The sequence below is a fragment of the Petaurus breviceps genome, unplaced genomic scaffold (assembly GCF_028583685.1).
Source record: "Petaurus breviceps papuanus isolate PSGF00001 unplaced genomic scaffold, PetGlider_PUasm1.0 41, whole genome shotgun sequence".
NCBI lineage: Eukaryota > Metazoa > Chordata > Mammalia > Diprotodontia > Petauridae > Petaurus > Petaurus breviceps.
The window spans coordinates 2,352,163-2,367,243 of record NW_027186320.1 but is presented as its reverse complement, the minus strand read 5'-3'; the positions used below and the strand labels follow the sequence as shown (position 1 = coordinate 2,367,243).

Sequence of the window (15,081 nt, the reverse complement as noted above, 5' to 3'; positions counted from 1 at the left end):
GATTCAGTCCCCTGAGGTCTGCTTCAGCCTGTCTATGCCTCTATTCTGTGTTGTTGTGGCCTATGTGGGAGTGTACTCTGCTTCCAGTCTGGTGCAACAAACCCTTCCTATAGGATTTTGAGATTGTCCTCAGCTGTAGATGTATTTCACTCTTTTATTTTGTCATTTCTGTTACTCTCATATTTGTTTAGAGTCATTTTTAAAGGTATTGGAGATAATTGGACAATCTCAAGTTAGTTATTGCTTTAACTCTGCCATTTGTCTCCCCTCCCAATTCTACTTTTTGAGGAATTGTTTTCTTCAGTGTATTTGTTTTCCATTTAGTCAATTGTATTTTTTAAAGAATTGTTTTCTACAATCAATTTTTGTTCTTCCTCTTCCAAACTGTTGACTCTCTTTTTCACACTTCTCATTTATTTACTCAGTTTTTCATCTCCCTCTCTTATTTGACTTTAAAATCCTTCTTGAATTTTTCCAAGAAGGCTTTTGGGACTTGAGACCAGTTCATATGCCCTTTTGAGGTTTCAGATGTAGATATATTGAACATGTTGTCATTCTCTGAATTTGTGTTTTCATCTTCCCTTGCCTTATAGAGAGAATCTATGGTCATTATCTGTTTCTGCATTTTATTTATGATCTTTGCATATTTCCTGGCTTTTAAAGTTCAGCTCTCCTGTTGGAGGGAGCAGTATTCCAAGTTTCTTGTGCTGGGGACCAAGGATCTGGTCACTGGTTTTCTGTGCTTGTGCCCCAAGCTATGTAGCTACGTAGATCTAGTACCTTAACTAGTGCTGAGACAGGGTCCTCATGGCGGTGCTTGGAATATGCTGAGGTTAGGTGGGTTTTTTCTGTGTTTCCCTGATTTTAACCTTTCTTTCCATTCTCACTGTAAATGGTACATAATAAAGCCTTAATTAATGCTTAATTAATCAATAAAAATTGACTTAATTTGACTTCACAGAAAACTAATTTGTAAATTATAAACTTCTCTGTCAATTTATATTTCTATTATCAATGGCAAAAAAATTTTGGGAAAAAGAGAAAGATGTTGGGGGAAAAGAGAAACTTTGTGGCGGGTTTTGTTTTGTTCTTAATACAACTTTACTGTTTTCCAAATACATGTAAAGGTAGTTTTCAACATTTATCTTTCTAAGATTTTGAGCACCAAATTTTTTCTCTGCAACTTCGTTCCCATCCCCTCCCCAATACAAGAATTAATCTGATATAGGTTATACAATGTATGATCATGTTAAACATTTCCACATTTTTCATGTTATGAAAGAAAACTCAGAAAAGAAAAAGGAAAAAAAAACTTGAGAAAAAAAGGGAAAATAGTATACTTTAATCTGCATTCAAACTCCACAGTTTTTTTTTCTCTAGAAAAACAGCATTTTTCAGCAAAAATTGGAACTGTCCTGGATCATTGCATTACTGAGAGGAGCTGAGTCTATCATAGCTAATCATCATACCAATTTGCTGTTACTGTGTACAGTATTTCTCTGGCTCTGTTCTCTTCAGTCAGCATCAGTTCATGTAAATCTTTCCACATTTTTTTCTCAAATTTGCCTGCTCATCATTTCTTATAGCATGATAGTATTCCATTAAATTCAAACTTGTTCAGCCATTCCCCAACTAATGGGCATCCCTCACTTTCAATTTTTTTGCCCCACAGAAAGAGTTCCTATAGGGGGTGGCTAGGTGGCCCATTGAGTAGAGCAGCAGCCCTGAAGTCAGGTGGACCCGAGTTCAAATATGGCCTCAGACACTTAACACAAAAACTAGCCGTGTGACCTTTGGCAAGTCACTTAACCCCAATTACCCACCAAAAAGCAAAAACAAAATTAAAAAAAAGAGCTCCTGTAATACTTAGTTGCATGTGGGTCCTTTTCCTTTTTATGATGTCTTTACAATATAGAACAGTTAGTGGTATTGCTTGATCAAAGATTATGCACAGTTAGAATGCCCTTTGGAAATTATTTCAAATTGTTCTCTAGGATAGTGTAATGGTAGAAGGAACAGAGCTTGAATACAGATTGAAGCAAACTACCTGCTCTCTTTCTATTTCTTGCTTGGTTTTGTTTCCTCTTTCCCATTGTTCATTCCATCTGATACAATCCTTCTTTGTAACCTGACTAATATCTAATGTGAAAGTATCTGCAGATACTATACTTGATTGTATGCTGCCATGGCAGGGGGGCAGGAGGGGGAGAAAATTTGAAACTTAACTTTGGATCTGCATCTTGTAAATTAAAAGTAAGCAAACAAATTGATAAAGACCAAAAATTAAAAAAAAATCCCAAGCTTTATTTTCCTTCTAATCCTTGCTGTATTCATTTTATTTGTGAAATCCTTTTGGTTTAATGTAATTAGAATTAACTATTTTGCATTTCATAAAGTTCTCTATCTCTTGTTTGGTCATAAATTCTTCCCTTTTCCATTGATCTAAGCAGTAAACTATTGCTTGCTCTCCTAATCTGCTGACAGTATCAGTCTTTATTTCTAAATCATATACCTTTTTTTTTTTTTTTTACTATTTTAGTATATGCTTTAAGATGTTTGTCTATACCTAGTTTCTGCCATACTGTTTTCCAATTTTTACAGCAGCTTTTGTCAAATAGTGAGTTCTTATCACAGAAGCTAGAGTCTCTGGGTTTATCAAATAGTAGACTACTGAAGTCATTGACTACTGTGTCTTGTGTACCTAACATAATCCGCTGATTCACCCCTCTATTTCTTAACAAGTACCAAACGTTTTGATGACTGCCATTTTATAATATAGTTTACATTTGATATGGCAAATCCACCTTCCTTGTTATTTTTTTTTCCTTTAATGTCCTTGATTTTCTTGTCCTTTTGTTCTTCCAAATGAAATTTATTTTTTTTTCCTCTATAAACAAATGTTTTGGTCATTTAATTGGTATAACACTGAATACTGAATTTAATTTTGGTAGAATTGTTATTTTTCTTATATTAGCTCAACTTACCCATAAGCAATTGATACTTCCCAAATGTTTGGATCTGATCTTATTTGTGTGAGAATTGTTTTTTAACTGCATTCATATATTTCCTGGGTTTGTATTGTCAAGTAAACTCCTAAAATTTTATATTTTTTACAATTATTTTAAATGGAATTTCTCTTTCTATTTCTTGCTGCTGGGTTTTGTTGGTAATGCAAAATAAATGTGGATGCTTTATGGGGGATTATGCTATATCCTAAAACTTTGCTAAAAATATTCAGTTGTTTCCAGCAGTTTTTTAGTTGATTCTCTAGAATTTACAAAGTATACCATCACAGCATCTGCAATGAATGATAATTTGTTTCCTCACCACCTATTCTAATTACTTCAATGTCTTTTCCTTAGGGTTAAATTGAACGTTTCTATAACAATATCAAACAATACTGATCATAATGGGCATGCTTATTTCAACCTTGATATTAATGGAAATAGAATACTTGAAAGTCCCCTCTTTCATTGAATGACCACATTTTCTCCTGAAGCATTATACTCACTATTGCTGGGCAGGTGATTCTTGGCTTAATTCTAGCTCCTTGGAAGTCCAGAATATCATGTTCCAAGCCCTTTGGTCCCTTAATGGTGTAGCTCATAGATCTGGTATTATCCTCATTGTGTTTCCACAATACTCAAATTGTTTCTTCCTGACAGCTTGTAATATTTTCTCCTTGAACTGGCAACTCTGGAATTTGGCTATGATATTACTAAGAGTGTTCTTTTTGAGATCTTTTTCAAGAGGCAATTGGTGAATTCTTTCCATTTAAATTTTACCCTCTGGTTCTAGAATATCCTGGCAATTTTCTTTGAGAATTTCTTGAAAGATGATTTCTAGTCTCATTTTTGATCATGTCTTTCATTCAGGAAGTCTCATAATTTCATTTTAATTATCTCTCCTGGATCTATTTTCCAGATCAGTGGCTTTTCCAGTTAGATATTCCACACTGCCTTTTATTTTTTTTTCATTTATTTGGATCTGTTTTATAGTATCTTGATTTCTTATAAAGTCATTAGCTTCCATTTGCTCCAATATTTTTTTGAAGGAATTATTAACTTCAATGAGCTTTTGAAAATCCTTTTCTTTCTGGCCAATTTGTTTCTTTCTTTCTTTTTTTCCCAAATGCTTTATTAAAATTTGATTTACATCATTCATTTCCACTAGATTTTGAGTTACAAATTTCCTTCCCGTTTTTCCCCTACCCATCTCCCAAAAATAGCAGTCCCACAGTATATCCCCTCCTCCAAACTGCTCTCTCCCATATTTTCTCCCATACCTCTTTCAACTTTTCCAGTGGATCTCTATGTGCCAGTGCCTGTATATCTTATTTCCCAATTACATGTAAAATAGTATTAATAATAATAAATATTTGATTTTAAAAGTTTGAATTACAGACTCATTCCCTTCCTCCCTTGTCACCCACCATTACTGGGAAGATAAGCAGTTCAGTATAGGATGTACATGTATGCCTAATGTAAAATAATGACATTGTAGATATGTTGTAAAAGACTGGCTATATTTCCCTCCCTCCTATCCCACCTCCCACTGGTTCTGTTCTCTACTTTGATCCCTTCCCTTTGCAAAAGTGGGTGCTTCCATCTTCCCTTCCCCAAGCCTGCCCACCCTTCCATAATCCCCCTTCTCATCACCTTCCCACCCTACTCTCCTGGAGGGGGAGATAACCTATTTAGTGTATTTCATTCCCTCCCCAAGCCAAATTCAATGGGAATAAGGTTGACCCATTCCCTTTTGCCTGACTATTCTTCCCCTCCATTGTAACCATTTTCCCTTTACTCTTCTGTATGATATAGTTTACCCCATTCTGGCTCTTCCCCTCTCCTCTCATTATATTCCTCTCTCACCTCTTAATTTCAACTTCTAAGTATAATCTCTTCCTGTTAAATTGTTCCTGTGCCCTCTATCTATGTATACCTGTGAGTATATATTCACACATTCACATATGTATTCATATGCCCATATACCCTCATGTATATATATATATATATTTCTATTCCCTTCAACTACTGAGAAAAGTTTCATAAGTTACAATTATTGTTTTTCCATGTAGGAATGTTAATAGTTCAACTTTGATAAGTTCCTCATGATTTCTTTTCCCCATTTACCTTCTCATGCTTCTCTTGCTTCTTGTATCTGAATGTCAAATTTTCTGTTCAACTCTGGTTTTTTCAGCAAGAATGCTTGAAAGTCCTCCATTCCACTGAATGACCATATCCTCACCTGAAACATTATACTCAGTTTTGCTGGGTAAGTGACTCTTGGTTTTAATCCCAGCTCCTTTGCCCTCTGGAATATCATATTCCAAGCCCTTTGATCCCTGAGTGTAGAAGCTGCCAGATCCTGGGTTATCTTGAATGTATTTCCACAATATTCAAATTGTTTCATCCTGACTGCTTGTAATATTCTCTTTTTAAACTGGGAATTCTGGAACCTGGCTATAATATTTCTAGGAGAATTTGGGGGGGATCTTTTTCAGGAGGTGATCAGTGGATTCTTTCAAGCTCTATTTTGCCTTCTGGTTCTAAAGCATCAGGGCAGTTTTCTTTGAGAACTTCCTGGAGGATGATTTCTAGGTTCTTACTTTGATCATGGCTTTCAGGTAGTCCAATAATTTTTAAATTATCTCTCCTGGATCTATTTTCCAGGTCAGTGGTTTTTCCAATGAGATATTTCACATTGCCTTCTATTCTTTCATTTGTTTGGATCTGCTTAACTGCATCTTGATTTCTCATGAAGCCATTAGCTTCCATTTGCTCTAGTCCAATTCTGAAGCAATGATTGACCTCATTGAGCTTTTGAGATTCTTTTTCCATTTGGCAAATTCAGCTTTTTTAAGGCATTCTTCTCCTCATTGCCTTTTTGAGCCTCTTTTGCCATTTGAGTCAGTCTGTTTTTTAAAGCGTTATTTTCCTTAGTCAGGCTGTTGACTCTCATTTCATAATTTTCTTGCATTGTTCTCATTTCTCTTCCTAATTTTTCCTCCACTTCCCTTATCTGCTTCTTAAGGTCCTCTATGGCCTGTAACCAGCTTGTATTTTCCTTTGAAGCTTTTGGTGCAGGAGTTCTGACTTCACTGTCTTCCTCCTGTTCCATGCTTTGCTCCTTTTTGTCCCCCAAATAGGAGTCTAATGTTGGAATCTTCTGTCTTCTTTGTTTCCTTTGCCTGGTTTTGTAGCCCCTCAGTCATTTGACCACTGAGCTTTTTTCCATGGTAGGACTCTGCCACCAGACAGTGGAGCTTTTGTCCCAAATGCTGGGGTATTCTCAGTTGCCAGAGGTTTTAGATGGGTGACCTCTCTGAAACCTCCACATGCTCTGGCATACACCCCAGGGCCTCCACCCTAGACTGCAATCCAGATCCAAGCAGGTTAAAGTAAGAGCGATTACCCCTCAGACTGGTGCTTGGTCCCCCTACACTCTGCAGGCCAGGAGCTGAAGCTGCCATGTGGCCCTGGGGGCAAAGGCCGCACACTCCCACTTACTTGGTCCCAAAATTCAGTGTGCACTGACCTCTCATTTTGTCCTTCGCATCTATGTGTTGATAATTCTGGAAACGGCTACAGATGCTGCTGATCTGGTGTCCCTCCAGCTGGCAACTGGTCTGGCCTGTCCTGGGGCTAAAGCCTTGGTTGTGGGCCTGGGCTCAGCTCCTAGAGTGCTGCACTGGCCGATTCCTGCCAGCCTGTCGTGCTGTCCTCAGGGGGGAGGTTAGCTTCTCTGTGTCATTTTGTGGGTCCTGAAGCTCCAAAGTTTGTTTAGAGTCCCCTTTTTACATAGTTTGGGGAAGGTGGAAGCTGGAGCAGCGGGGAGGTCCTGCTTCTACTCCGCCATCTTGACTCTGCCTGCCCTGGCCATTTTTTTAAGGTGTTTTCTCCTCATTGGCTTTTTGGGCTTCTTTTGACATTTGAATTATTCTCTTTTGTAAGGTGTTATTTTCTTATGAATTTTTTGGGTCTCCTTTAGCAGGCTGTTGACTCCCTTTTTGTGATTTTTTTCCATCATTCCCATTTTTCTTCCCACTTTTTCCTCTACTTCTCTTACTTGATTTTCAAAATCCTTCTTTAGCCACTGCATGTCCTATAACCAGTTCATATTTTTCTTGGAAGTTTTTGATGCAGGAGTTTTGATTTCACTGACTTCTTCTGGTTCCATGTTTTGACCCCTTTTGTCACCACAAAAGGATTCTATGGTCTGATTGTGCTTCCTGAGCTTGCCTGCCAATTACTTGAATTTTGAGCTCTTTGCCACAATAGAACTCTGCTTCCAGAAAAGAGAGAGCTGTGTTTTAGCAAATGTTGTCAGAGGTATGAGGAAGGTGCCCTCTCCACAGCTACCACAATCTGTGGCACACTGGCCACACACCCCAGGACCACCACCCAAGACCATGATCCAGATCCAAGCAGGTCAAAACAAGAATGATTACCCTCTGAATGGTCTCTTAGTCTCCCTACAATCTGCAGGCCAGGATCTCTGGAGGCATTCACCTGTCAGCAGCTGCAGCCACTGTGCATCTTCCACATATTGGCCCAAAGGCAGGGGCCAGGAATAAGCTCTCCTCCAACCAGCTCCAAAGGACTTCTAGCAATGACCTTTTACTCTCTCTCTCTGTCTGTCTCTCTCTGTCTCTCTGTCTCTCTCTCTGTCTCTCTCTCTGTCTCTCTCTCTCTCTCTCTTTCTCTCTCTCTCTCTGTCTCTCTCCCTGTCTGTCTCTCTCTGTCTCTGTCTCTCTCTGTCTCTCTCTCTGTCTCTGTCTCTCTCTGTCTCTCTCTCTCTCTGTCTCTCTCTGTCTCTGTCTCTGTCTCTCTGTCTCTCTGTCTCTCTGTCTCTCTCTGTCTCTCTGTCTCTCTCTGTCTCTCTGTCTCTCTCTGTCTCTCTCTCTGTCTCTCTCTCTGTCTCTCTCTCTGTCTCTCTGTCTCTCTGTCTGTCTCTCTCTCTCTCTCTCTCTCTGTCTCTCTCTCTCTCTCTCTCTGTCTCTCTGTCTCTCTCTGGAATTTATGGGTTGAGAATTCTGTAAACCACCACAGCTGCTGGTGAGTCACTCCCCTGAAGCTGCTTCGGGCTGGGGTGCTGCTGGTCAGGGGCCAACCTGGGTCTTTGACTGCATGGTTCATGTGGGACTGATCTCAGGTTCCAGCTTGGTGCGACAGATCGATCCTGTTGGCCTGTCAGGCTGCCTTCAGTGAGAGGTTTCTTTATCTCTGTTACCTTGGGAGTTCTGTACCTCTAAAACTGTTTAGAGTTATATTTTACAGGTATTGGAGGTGGTTGGGGTGGGAGCTCCAACATGTTATTACTTGTATTCCACCATCTTGGCTCTGCCCCATGACCCCATTTTGTTCTTTAATGTATAAGCTGATACGTTCTATGTAATTCTGACTGCAGTTTGTTGATATTGAATTCTTTATTTTTGGCTACCTGCAGAATTTTCTCCTTGACCTGATAATTCTGGAAGTTCATTCCCTGGACCTTTCATTTTTGGATCTCTTTCAGGAATTCATGGATTCTTTCAAAGACCATTTTACTTGTTGGTTACATGATATCAGGGCAGCTATCCTTAATAATTTCTTGAAAGATGCTATCAAGGCCTTTTTTTTTTCTTTAATCATGAGTTATTGGTAGTCCAATAATTCTTGATTGCCTTTCCAATGAGGCTTTTTCGTCTATTTTTTCATAATTTTCACTTTGTTTGACTTGTTTTTTTTTAATATTTACTATTAGTTCACAACATTCAGTTCGACAAGTTTTTTATTTCCAAATTTCTTCCCTCCTCCCCCCACCATTGCAGCATTCAATGGGATATACGTTCCACATATACTTTCACATTAAACATTAGTCAAGTTGTAAAGAAGAATTATAACCAATGGAGTGAATGAGAAAGAAGGAACAAAACAAAACAAACAAAGAGAGAGTGAATAGTTTGCTTCAATCTGCATTCAGACTCCATAATTCTTTCTCTGGATATGGAGAGCCTTTTTTTTTTTTTACTTTCACATTATACATTAGTCAGGTTATAAAGATGGATTGTATCAGATGGAATGAAAAATGATAAAGAAGACATAAAACCAAACAAGAGAAAGAAAAATATCAGGTATTTGCTTCCACCTGGATATAAACTCAGTTCTTTCTAGTTCTTTCTCTGGATGCACATTTTTCTCTCCATCATGAGTCTTTTGGGATTGACTTCTATCACTGCATTGCTGAGAAGAGTCCAGTCTATCAAAGTTGATGATCACACATACGTTGTGTATGTAATTGTGTACACATTTCTCCTGGTTCTACTCTTCTTACTCAGCATCAGTTTGTATAAGCCTCTCCAGGTAAATATGAAGACTGTCTGCTCCTCGTTTCTTATGCCAAAATAGTATTCCATAACATGCATATACCACAACTTGTTCATCTATTCTGCAATTGATGGGCACCCCCATTAAATTTGAATTCTTTTCAAACACAAAAAGAGCTGCTATAAACATTTTTGTACATATGGGTCTTCTTCCCACGTCTATGATATCTTTGGGATATAATAATAGGAGTGGTATTGCTGGGTCAAAGGATATGAAAGTATTTATAGCCTTTTTGTGCATTATTCCAGATTGCTCTCCAGAAAAGCTGGATCAGTTCACAACTCCACCAGCAATGCATTAGTGTTCCAATTTACCGACATCCTCTCCAGCATTTGTCCTTATCCTGTTTTGTCATCTTAGCCGATATGACTGGTGAGATGTGGTACCTCAGAGTTGTTTTGATTTGCATTTCTCTAATCAATAGTGATTTAGAGCGTCTCTCTTCATGTGCTTATAAATATCTTTAATTTCTTTCTCTGAATATTGCCTGTTCATATCTTTTGACCATTTATCAATTGGGGAATGACTTGTATTTTTATAATTTTGACTTAATTCTCTGTATTGAGTCCTTTGTAAGGGACATAGGTTGTAAGGATTCTTTTCCAATTTCCCACCTCCCTCTTATTCTTGGTTACATTTGGCTTTGTTTGTACAGCAGCTTTTCAATTTCATGTAGTCAAAATTATCCATTTTATATTTTATAATGTTCTCTAATTCTTGTTTAGTCATAACGTCTTTTCCTCTCCATAATCTGACAAGTAGACTATTACTTGTTTTAAGAGACTGCTTATCTTATCAAGCTTTATACCTAGATCATGCACCCATTTAGACTTGATTTTGCTATATGGTGTTAGATAATGGTGTATGCCCATTTTCTGCCATAGTATATTATAGTTCTCCCAGAAGATTTTCTCAAATAGTGACTTCTTACCCTACAAACCAGGGTCTGGGGGTTTATCAAACAATATATTACTATAGTCATTGACTTCTGAATCTCATGTGCCTAATCTATTCCATTGATCCACTATTCTATTCCTCAGCCAATACCAAGTAATTTTGATGACTGCTGCTTTATAATACAGATTGAAATCTGGTATAGCTAGTCCATCTTCCCTGGCATTTCTTTTCATTAATTCCCTTGATATTCTGGACCATTTATTCTTCCAAATACATTTTATTACTATTTTTTTCTTTTTCTGTAAAGTAGTTTTTTTGGTAAATTAATTTGTATGGCGCTAAATATATAAATTAATTTAGGTAAAATTGTCATTTTTTTTTAATATTAGCTCAACCCAGCCATGAGCAATTGATATTTTTCCAATTAGTTAGATCTGACTTTATTTGTGTGAAAAGTGTTTTGTAATTGTGGTCATATAGGTCTTGGTTTTGTTTTGGCAGGTAGATTCCCAAATATTTTATAATGTCTACAATAATTTAAGTGGGATTTATCTTTCTATCTCTTACTGTTGAATTTCAATGGAAATATATAGGAATGCTGAGGATTTGTGTGGGTTTATCTTATATCCTGCAACTTTGCCAAATTTATTTATTGTCTCAAGTAGTTTTTTACTTGATTCTCTAGGATTCTCTAAGTATATCATCATAACATCTGCAAAGAGTGATAGCTTGGTCTCTTCTTTGCCTAATTTGATTCCTTTTATTTCTTTTTCTTCTCTAATTGCTACTGCTAACATTTCTAGGACCAGATTGAATAAGAGGGGTGATAGTGGACACCCTTGTTTCACCGCTGATCTTATGGGAAATGCTTCTAGCTTCTCCCCATTACATATAATACCTGTTGATGGCTTTAAATAGATGCTACCTATTATTTTAAGGAAGGTTCCATTTGTTCCTGTACTTTCTAATGTTTTAAACAGGAATGGATGTTGTATTTTGTCAAAAGCTTTTTCTGCATCTATTAAGATGATCATGTGGTTTCTGCTAGTTTTAGTGTTGATATGATCAATTATACTGATGGTTTTCTTAATATTAAACTATCCTTGTATTCCTGGAATAAATCCTACCTGATCAAAATGTATTATTTTTGAGATAATTTGCTGTAGTCTTTTTGCTAGTATTTTATTTAGAATTTTTGCATCTCTATTCATGAGGGAGATTGGTCTGTAATTTTCTTTCTCTGTTTTATCTCTTCCTGATTTAGGTATCAGAACAATATTTGTGTCATGAAAGAATTTGGTAGGACTCCTTCTTCACTAATTTTCTCAAATAGTTTGTAGAGTACTGGAATCAATTGTTCTTTAAATGTTTGATGGAATGCATTAGTAAATCCATCTTGCCCTAGAGGGTTTTTCCTAGGAAGTTGACTGATGGCTTGTTCTATTTATTTTTCTGAGATGGCAGTATTTAAGTAATTTACTTCCTCTTCAGTTAATCTGGGCAACTTGTATTTTTGTAAATATTCATCCATTTCACTAAGATTGTCAAATTTATGTGCATAGAATTAGGAAAAATAATTCCTTATTATTGTTTTGATTTCTTCTTCATTGGAGGTAGATTCACACTTTACATTTTTGATACTCATAATTTGGTTTTCTTCTTTCTTTTTTTTTATCATATTGACTAAGGATCTCTCAATTTTGTTTTTTTTTTCGTAAAACCAGGTCTTAATTTTATTTATTAATTCTATAGTTTTCTTAATTTCAATTTTATTAATCTCTCCTTTGGTTTTCAATATTTCTAATTTAGTATTTAATTGGGGATTTTGAATTTGTTCTTTTTCTAGGTTTTTCAATTGCACGCCCAATTCGTTGTCCTCCCTTTTCTCTAATTTAATCATGTATGCACTCAGGGATATAAAACTTCCCCTAAAAACTGCCTTCAATGCATCCCACAAATTTTGGTATGTTGTCCCATTATTATCATTCTCCTGAATGAAATTGCTGATTGTTTCTTTAATTTCTTGTTTGAATCACTCATTCTTTGGGATTAAATTGTTTAATTTCCAATTAGTTTTTATTCTGTCTTTCCCTGGCCCTTTATTGCATGTAATTTTTATTGCATCATGATCTGAGAAGGATGCATTTAATATGTCTGCCTTAGTGCATAGAATTTCGTGGTTTTTATGCCCTGGGACATGGTCAATTTTTGAGTACGTGCCATGAGCCACTGGGAAGAAAGTATAATCCTTTTTAGCGCCATTCAGTTTTCTCCAGAGATCTATCACACCTCTCCTCTCCTAAATCCCGTTCACCTCCTTAACTTCTTTCTTGTTTATTTTGAGGTGAGATTTATCAAGTTCAGAGAGGGGGAGATCAAGGTCTCACACTAGTATAGTTTGCTATCTATTTCTTCCTCTAATTCCTTTTCCTTCTCCTCTAGGAATCTGGATGCTATACCACTTGGTGCATATATGTTAAGTAGTGATATTGCTTCATTCTTGATGGTGCCTTTTAACAGGATATAGTGTCCTTCCTTATCTCTTTTAATTAGGTCAATTTTTGCTTTTGCTTTATCTCAGATAAGGATTACTACCCCTCCTTTTTTTATGTTAGCTGAGGCATGATATATTTTACTCCAGCCTTTTACCTTTACCCAGTGTATATCCCACTGTTTCAGATGTGTTTCTTGTAAACAGCATATTGTAGGATTATCATTTCTAATCCATTCTTCTATAGGTCTCCGTTTTATGGGAGAGTTTATTCCATTCACATTTACAGTTATGATTTTTATCAGTTTCTTTCCCTCCAGCCTTTTCTCAGTCCTGTTAATGTTCACAGTTTTCTCCCCTTCTCCCTTCCCCCCTTAATAGTTTTCCTTTTTACCCTCAGTATTCCCTTATCAGCCCCCCTCCCTTTACCTCCCCTTTCCCCTTACTTCTTCCCTCCCTACTAACAACCCCACCCCTTTCGTAGCACTTTTCCCCTCCTAATGTCTGTGGGATATTTTTATACTTAATGGAGTGTGTCATTTCTTCTTCGCACCAAGAGTGACAGGAACAAATCTGTTGTGAAGCTCCTCTCCCTCCCCTCTTTCCCTCTGAAATGATACTTTTGCGTTTCTTCAACACAGAGTCCTATGCTTAACTGGTCGTTATTCCCTCCTTGCACCAGAACCAATAAGGGAAAAGTTCATATGATTCCTATCTGCCTCCCTTCTTTTCCTCTGCTATACAGTTTTTATGCCCCTTTGTTTGGCATAATTTACGCTTTTCCACTTCATTCATTCCCTTTCTTCCAGTCCTTTTGTAGCTATTAATAAGATTTTTTTAAATCATCATTTTGTGTATTTTATATTCATACCTTCTACTTGTCTCTAACCAGGTTGCTCTTATCAAATAGCAGGGTGTTTGTGTGTTTTTCTTGTTTACCTTTCTACATCACTGTTGTGTCTCATAATTGAAAATTGAATTTTCCATTGAATTCTGGCTTTTTTATCAAGAAGGTCTGGAAGTCTGTTATATCATTGAATGACCATCTCTTTGCCTGGAAAAACATGCTCAGTCTTGCTGGGTATGTGATCCTTGGTTGTAACCCAAGCTCTTTTGCCTTCCGGAAAATTCTATTCCACTGCCCCCAGTCTTTCAGTGTAGAGGCTACCAAATCCTGTGCAATCCACACTGTGAACCCTTGATATTTGAATTGTTTCTTTCTGGTCACTTGAAGTATTTTCTCCTTTATCTGGTAGTTCTGGCGTTTGGCCACAACATTTCGAGCACTTTTCATTTTCGGATCTCTTTCAGCAGGTGTCTGGTGGATTCACTCTATTTCTATTTTACCCTCAGGTTCTAGTATCTCAGGACAGTTTATTTAATGAGCTCTTGGAGAATGTTGTCCAGGCTCATTTTTTCATCATGATTTTCTGGTAAGCCTATGATTCTCAGATTATCTCTCCTTGATCTGTTTTCCTGGTCAGTTATTTTTTCTTTGAGGTGTTTTATCTCTTTTTCTAATTTTTCATTCTTTTTGCTTTTTTTGAGTAATTCTTGGTTCCTCATAGAGTTATTTGTTTCAATTTGGTTGATTCTAATTTTTAGCAAATCATTTTCCTTGGTTAATTTTTGGAGCCCCTTTTCCATATCATACACTTTTCTTTTTAGAGAGATGTTTTCTTCATTATATGTTTTTCTAATTCTGCTCTTTTAGTTTTGAGAGAATTATTCATTTTTTCTCCTATTTTTCTCATTTTGTTTTAAAAGTTCCTTTTGATCTCATCTAGGAGAGTCTTCTGTGCTTGGGACCTATTGACGTTTTAGCTGTGGGTGTGGAGTCCACATTGTCTTCCTCTGAGTTTGATTCCTCCCTCTGAGGATAGTAGGACTCCAGAGTCTTTGTCTTTGTAGTCTGCTTTTTACCCATTTTGAGGCAGAGCCCTAGCCATGCCCTTCCTCTAGGGATCCCAATCCTTTACTGTAGAGGGTTTTGCCCTGGGGCAAGAGTTACTATGCTTTAGGCTCAGAGGGGAAGTTTGGAGCAGGTGAGGTTCACTCTGTCATCCTGGTCTTTGGAGGTCCTGATAGGGGCTTTTTTTTTAATTTCTGGGCTATGAAGTGGTAGCTCCAGGAGCATTTGCTGTCCAGGACAGGGGCCTCGGTATTTGCTTCTTACCTTGATCTTTCCAGTCCCAGCCCTTTGGTGATAGGCCTGGTAGTGGCCCTTGTGGTTGGTGGGAAGTCTTGTCCTCCCGATTGTTCAGGCCCCTTCTGGGACTGTCTCTGCTGGCCTCGCCTTCTGGGCATGCCTCTGAGTCTGCTGGC

At 37.4% G+C, this 15,081-nt stretch overlaps 1 pseudogene; it reads right to left on the bottom strand.

The window, feature by feature from the left end:
- The window catches only part of LOC138171088 (tRNA dimethylallyltransferase pseudogene), a 68,899-nt pseudogene extending 54,849 nt beyond the window's left edge, over positions 1-14,050 (bottom strand).
- Positions 14,051-15,081: the final 1,031 nt, after the last annotated feature.